Here is a 7,962-nt window from a genome sequence, read left to right on the forward strand (position 1 = left end):
AGCTAAACCTCCTGCTTAATGGCTGTAAACAAAATATCAAAAACACTACTAGACAGAAATATCACATAAACAAGCTCGAGAATATTCATAACAGAAACAAAAACAAATGATACAACAGTCAATAGAACAATAACAAACATATTCCATCAATGACAAACACCACAGGATAACAGAAACTGAAACACTTGTGTAACTAACCTGCAAGTCCAAACTTAACATAAGTTCATATAAACACACATTGATTGAACAACCAATTCAAGATGTGTCCGTAAAATTTACGGAGTCATTTTTAAGCTATCCTCCTCGTAACAATTTGAGTAGATTCTGCATAAGGACCGAGCTACCGTATATGAAGTCGGTATAGTGTGAACATGCACCAGCATATTATCAATTGAGATATGTGAGGACTATATAACAGAGCAGAGGATATGTTACTGATGAGAAATTGATAATTGGGAAGTTGAAATCACCCTGCTTGTCATAGATTTTAGTGTGAAGACCTCCATATTGAGAAAATTTCTATGTATGAAGCAGTCCTTTCATTAGTAATACCCTTAATTTCAAGTTCACTAGCATTTATTATATGCAATTACAGACTGAAATATGGGATATTAGTGTTGAAACATCAATATCACAGAAAGTAAAAAAAAAGGCATTTATCTAAAATGAAAACTTGTTTGCACAGTATATTATACTTTAACTTAGATTTTCATAAGTACTGCAATAAATATGGGACTTGCAGCAAACAGTTAAAAAAGTTGGTGGCTATTTTGTCGGCTCTAATAGAAATTGGTGATGCAGAACATCTAGACTTATAAATCAGGGTTGGCAAAGTATTACCCACCTGGGTTTTACTGGGCGGGAAAACCCGGGTTTTCCCGGGCTGGGCAATACTCCCTGAAATGGGTAATACTGGGCAATATGATTTTTTAATCTTATTTCAACACAAAATAGTAATGACTTGTTGTAGTTTCATAGTATTGTAGCTAAATATATACATTTTATACAGATAACCATTGAGAGTCATCAAAAATTCAATTTCATTCTCTTCTCCACATAATTCTATGTAGGCAAAATACAATATTTGCACAATTTAGGATTCCTCATTAATTTCCAAGCATTGTTTCAATAATCTTAACACTTTATTGCAGTGTTTAAGTGAATTGTAAAGTAAATTGCTATACATGTATACACAATCATGATTGCTAAATAAACACCCTACAGGGTCTTGTCATTAACTCTTATAGAAATGAAATGACTGATTATTGTTATATAAACATATCTGTGTTCTAATCTGAATAATTACTTATTAATTAGTTTTGTACATTTGTACATATATAAATTATTTCAAAGTAATTTTCTTACATGTACATGTAATCCTTAAATTCTTTATACTAGTTATATATTTGAAAAAATATTTTTTTATCAGAGTTGTTAGAATAATTCTTTCTCAGATGTATACTCTTGTACTTTTGTACATGTATGTATCATAAGACTCTCAAACAAGTAAACTTATTTATAAATAAAAATAGGTTTACATATATCTTAAATGTATTGCATTTGTGTTTAATTACTGAATCCTCTTTGAAATTTAGGCCAGTATCTTATATTACCCAGTATTGCCCAGTATTACCCAGTAAAACCCAGTAAAACCCGGGTTTTCCCAGTATTTCCCACTGGGCTGGGCAATACTCATAAAACCCGGGTTTTTGCCAACCCTGTTATAAATGGCTGAGGGGAAGATTCATATATAGGTAGTGTGAAATGGAGAATGATGAATTTAATTGCCCAATTATTTTCTACAAATGTCACTCCATGTTATCAAAGTATAATCTACATTATGACAAGACTAACTGGACCTTGAAAGTTGATTGGGCTTTTCTTTAGTTATTCTTCTGGCTTATGTAAAATTTCAAATAGTATTGTCCCCCACTGCACAGAACCTATCATTTGTATTTTTATGAATCATCTTTGCTAGCCAACAGTTACAATCCACTCCACCCTTGGATAGGATGAGAAGTGAGGATAGGATAAAAAGTAGAAATAGGATATATATATATAGGTTATAAAAAGTAAGAGGAGGATATATAGAACGATCTTTCCTAACACAGCTGAGATGTGGAATTCTTCCTTTGAGACTAGAGACGGGTAGATATAGCGGCGAGCAACCAAATGAACGCTTATGTAAGTTTTGTAACAGCAATTCCATGGAGGACGAGTGTCACTTTATTCTCCACTGCTCCTTATATAATGACTTGAGAGAATCTACTTTTAATGATATATTTTCTGGCAATGAACTAATAGATATGACAAACGATGAAAAAATTATCTTTTTGATGACAAACTATCCTAGAAAGCTGGCTAAGTATACAGTGAAAGCGTTCCGGCATAGACGTGAAGTGTTATATAATACATGAACAGTTTGATAAACAGTATATTGCAATTCCAGTTGACAGTATTGATTGTATTTGACTGTAATATGAAAATGTAAAAAGGTTACTTCATGGTCAATCTAAAGATTTCCAGTTTCTTTAAATTTATTATAAATATTAATTTATTATGCATTCAACTTGACATTTACTAAATCGATTTTCTAATAACTTCATTTTTTATATAAGTTTGAATTTTTCATTATTAATTAATTATGCATTCAACTTGACATTTATTAAAACTGATCTTCTAATAACTTCATTTTTAATTATTTTTTTTATATAAGTTTGAATTTTTCATTATTAATTAATTATTTTGAAATTTAGCTTAATCTTACTTTTCATTAATTTGTTTGAAATCCGTGATAAAAGAATTATGTTTTATTATTTGAAAGTGACTTATAGACCCAATGGGTCGGGTGTATTTTATTGTGTATGTAATATTTTTGTACTTTATTGAAATGTGATTACACATGTCACTATAATAAACATTTACTTACTTATAGGATAAGAAGTAAGAGGATATATATATTAAAAAGTTATAGGATAAACAATGAGCGGATATATACATAAAAAGTCGGTTTGAAATATAGGTTAAAAAGTGAGGAGGATATATAGGATAAAAGTGGAGCATATATAGGATAACAATTGAGAGGATGATATATAGGATAAAAATTAGGGGAGTAAAAAGCAAAAGGACGATTTATAGGAAAAAAGGTGTAAGAAGGATATATAGATAAAAAGTAAGAATAAGATATATATATATATATAGGATAAAATATGAGAGAAGGATATGTAGGAAAAAAAGATTTGTAAGGGTTCCATGGAACCCAGTGTCTCGCCTACTTTTGCTGTAAATTGCAGGCTCAACAGGGAAAAAATCAATAGAAATATTCTGCTTGATACTATCTTTTGATTGTATGAAGCTTCTGTCCAACTAAACGCCTAACAGGAAGGATTGTGCATGATGTTCATATGATGAAGTCATAATCTTTCAGTCAGTTTAATTGAAGTCTGGAGCTGGCATGTCAGTTAACTGCTAGTAGTCTGTTGTTATTTATGTTTTATTGTCATTTTGTTTATTTTCTTTGGTTACATCAGACTCGGACTTCTATTGAACTGAATGTTAATGTGCGTATTGTTATGCGATTACTTTTCTACATTGGCTAGAGGTATAGGGGAAGGGTTGAGATCTCACGAACATGTTTAACTCCGCCGCATTTTTGCGCCTGTCCCAAGTCAGGAGCCTCTGGCCTTGTTAGTCTTGTATTATTTTAATTTTAGTTTCTTGTGTGCAATTTGGAAATTAGTATGGCGTTCATTATCACTGAACTAGTAAATATTTGTGTAGGGGCCAGCTGAAGGACGCCTCCGGGTGCTGGAATTTTTCGCTACATTGAAGACCTGTTGGTGACCTTCTGCTGTTGTTTTTTTCTATGGTCGGGTTGTTGTCTCTTTGGCACATTCCCCATTTCCATTCTCAATTTTATTGGTAAATAGTTTATGAATCTAAAATAAATGTTTTAAAAACTTTTAGCTGCAGACTGGATGTAATGTTAACTGGAAGAAAAACTAAGTCCATTTATAAGTAAAATACAGATATACAGGTACAAAATATTAACAAAATTTCCTTCTAGATACTAGCTTTTGATCATAATCAAGCTTCTGTCGAAGTTTGGGACACATTAAAAATAGTATAAGAAAGTTATCAAAATTTTTAAAAAATGGATTTATCGTTTTACAAAATTTACTTCTGGATACTATCTAATGATCATAAACAAGCTTCTGTTCAAGTTTGGTAGGAATCCAGTATGGTTTAAGACAGTTATTAAAATTTCAAAAACTTTAACCACAGAGTGAATATTTGTGGACGCCGACGACGACGGAATGTAGGATTGCTAAAGTCTCGCTTTTTCGACTGTAGATTGAAATAAACAATTGATTTCCCCATAGGCGACAATGGTAGCCTTTTTCGAGATACAGACTTTAGAAAGTTGATTTTCTTAACGAAACCTTGCTAGAATCAAAGAAAAATTATTAGGACAGTATTTTTTGGTCCAAAAAATATAGGTTCGCGTTGCTTTTCTTAGCGTATTTTGTACTTATCTCCCATGTCTATTAATTTTGCCCTTAAAAATATGTGTCTTGTCCTAGCGTTGAAAAGTCATCTCAGTGCCTTTAGGGCTACGGAATAATTTTTATTTTGCCTTTTGTATAAAGCAGAGTGCACGAAGTCTCTAATAATAAAAAATAACGGGCGCACATATCGACCAATCAGGATTAGCCATACTCTTAATTCTGAATACCATGTTATGCTCATAAAATGGCTGCGCCCATAAAATTTAATGGTGTATTGTAACCTATAGTCGAAGGCTCGACAAAAATGAGAGGAGGTTATATAAGATAAAAAAAAATTGAGAGGAGGATATAGGATTGAAAGAAAGAGAATGATATAAAGGATAAAATGTAAGGGGAGGATATACAGGATAACAAAAAGTAAGAGAAGGAAAAAAAGTGAGAGGAGGATATATAGGATAAAGAGTGAGAGAAGGATATATAGGATAAAAAGTAAGGGGAGGATAAAAAGTAGGAGAAGGATATAGAGGATAAAAAGTAAGAGTAGGATATAGAGGATAAAAAGTGAGAAGAGGATATATATAGGATAAAAAGTAGAAGGATATAGAGGATAAAAAGTGAGAGAAGGATGAGGGGATAAGAAGTGAGAGAGGATATAGAGGATAAAAAGTAAAAGTAGGATATAGAGGATAAAAAGTGAGAGGAGGATATATAGGATAAATATTGAGAAGCGGATTTATAATAAAAAGTTTGATCCTGCTGGGTATAGAAAAAAAGACAAAATACGAAATTATCTTTATGTAATTCCGTTTACTATATATTGTCAAAACGTAAAACAGCCAGTTGTTTTACTAGAAATTGGTTAAGCAAAAGAATCGATAAGAGTCCATAAGAGGAAATGGATACGGAAACGACAATCAACTTGCGACTATATTTAAGTTGCTTGTTGATAAACATGCAGTCGCTAATACGGAAAATGCTACTCTCTGTCAACGACACAGTCCCTTTGGCTATCGCAACCCGACAAAGCGCTATATAATATTTTTATCAGTTCACTTTTTTACTTTTCAAAACGGACATTGAACGAATCTACCTTATTTGTGTGTAAATGTGATAGAAGGCAAACTATAGTCAAGTATTTCCAGTTCTTATATCATGGATGTTATATTCATTGATGATCGTTAAGCACATAACAATTAATTAATCAATCAATGTACACAAACATTATTAAAAAAGAGAAGATTGTAAATACTGTCAAAGAACTCATCTGCCTATTTGTAAAAATCTATTTAATAGGATTGACAGTTGGGATTTTTTTAAACCGAATGTGTTTAGCTTGTTAAAGTTTTTATGGTAATTGTAGTTTAAATTTTCAATCAAGCGGATCAAATACAAAGAAAAACTCACTGTGTACATATTTTGGTAACTTCGTTAAGATAAGTGTTATTTAATGTCATACATTTACATTAGTGTAGTAGTGTTATATTAATACACGAGATTGAACCGGGATTGCAACAATATTATAAACATGGAGCTGCTTGCATTACTTTGTAGCGCCGTTATCTTCGATTTGGAAATTGTTGTAGCTTCAGGCTCGAACAATATATACAAGGATGTATTTGAAAATTATGCAAAGGAATTAGTTCCAACGTGGAATGTACCAACACCTCTAAAACTTAGCTTCAGTGCTGCACCATCAACCATAGTGTCGTTTACGGAACTGGAAGAGAAAATAACACTGACAACGAGTGTCATAGTAAATTGGACTGATCATAGGCTAGGGTGGAATCCAACCTTATATAACAATACATATAGACTAACAATTCCGCCACATGATATCTGGCTCCCGTATCTGTACCTTGCTAATAGTGTGAATGATGTCGAACCACTCGGACAGGAAGCAGACTTCTATGTGATACTGATAGCAGATGGGTCGGTTTACTGGACCCCTGGTGGTGTTTTTGAGGCACAGTGTACGCCTGATGTATCTAAATTTCCGTTCGATACACAAGTTTGTTTATTTCTTTTCACTATGTGGGGTATTTATCCTGGAGATGTGGAATTTAATGTTTATTCTAAAGTTCCAAATCTAAATTACTTTGCTGCGAATTCTGACTGGACTGTTATCGATATATTTCAGAATGCTTCTCTACTTGGAGTAGATTCCTCTGCATTTGTTATGGGGATTTCCATCAAACGTAAACCGATTTATTATGTAGTAACCGTCATACTACCTACATTATTGTTTTGTCTGATGAATCCACTTATATTCTGTCTCCCTGTAGAATCAGGAGAACGAATTTCTTTGGGTATGACAATTCTACTGGCTTATGCTATATTTCTCACGATAGTATCGGCTTCTATCCCAGCAAAGTCGGACCCGTTGTGCACTATTCTTTTAGCTCTGGTTTGTATCATGATGGTCAGTGGTGTTATAGTAATTTTGACTATAATAAGCGCATACTATTACTATATGGAAGATGTCAGCGATGCGAATCCATGTTTAAGACGTTTGACATTGCGAGTTAATCGAAAACAGAAGGACAAAACGAATTTGGAGGAAAACAAAGACACAAATTCTAACTCTCTTTCTGGTAGTAATTTAACTGGAAAAGACTTGTCTAACACACTTGACATTATATTTTGTGCTATTTCTTTTGTAATATTTATTGGAATATTATCTGCGTATTTTCTATATATCTTGATATCATAGCAAAGTATATTTTTATCATAATTATATTCTGGAGAAAGATTTTCTTATTTCTGTATAAATTGTCTTCAAATTTGTAAGCATCTATGTAAATTTATCGCTGATAATAGTAAAATGTTTGGTGGAAACATAAAAAGCCTGAAAAATAATAAATTGTACAAAACGATATTGTCAATATTATACTTGTTAATTGTTCGTACGTAATGGGTTTTATAGATTATTTGATTGGACGTTGTACTGTTATGATCAACTGTAAAATCAAATTTCATTTAAATTCAACATTAAAGTAGGAATTTACGGGGTTATAATGATTACATTAAAGCCTGTTCTATAATCGACCATTAAGCTGCTTTTAACGCAAGATCGTTAGAATTTTTACGAATTTTATTTACACAATATAACAGCTTGAAGGCCAGTGGAGGACTGCCTAAGCAACAGTTTACGAAACAATTATAAATAAAATCAAAGTTAATAATTTTAAAACATTACAAAAGATTCTGATAAAATATATCCATTATTGTCCAATATTATGTAATAATAATAGGATATTATTATATCCGGCTAACATTTAAAAATAAGCCTATATTTGTTGTATGGAAGAATTGTTAGCTGTACATGCCTGCCTGGTTCATCTGACCTTGACCGCATTTTCATGGTTCATTGGTCAATGTTTAGTTTTCTTGGTTAATTAAGTTTATGTGACAGTTGTAATAAAGCTTTATATTTAGGACTATCAACATAATATCA

Source organism: Mytilus galloprovincialis, chromosome 2 (assembly GCF_965363235.1).
Source record: "Mytilus galloprovincialis chromosome 2, xbMytGall1.hap1.1, whole genome shotgun sequence".
In the NCBI taxonomy this organism is placed as follows: Eukaryota; Metazoa; Mollusca; class Bivalvia; order Mytilida; family Mytilidae; genus Mytilus; species Mytilus galloprovincialis.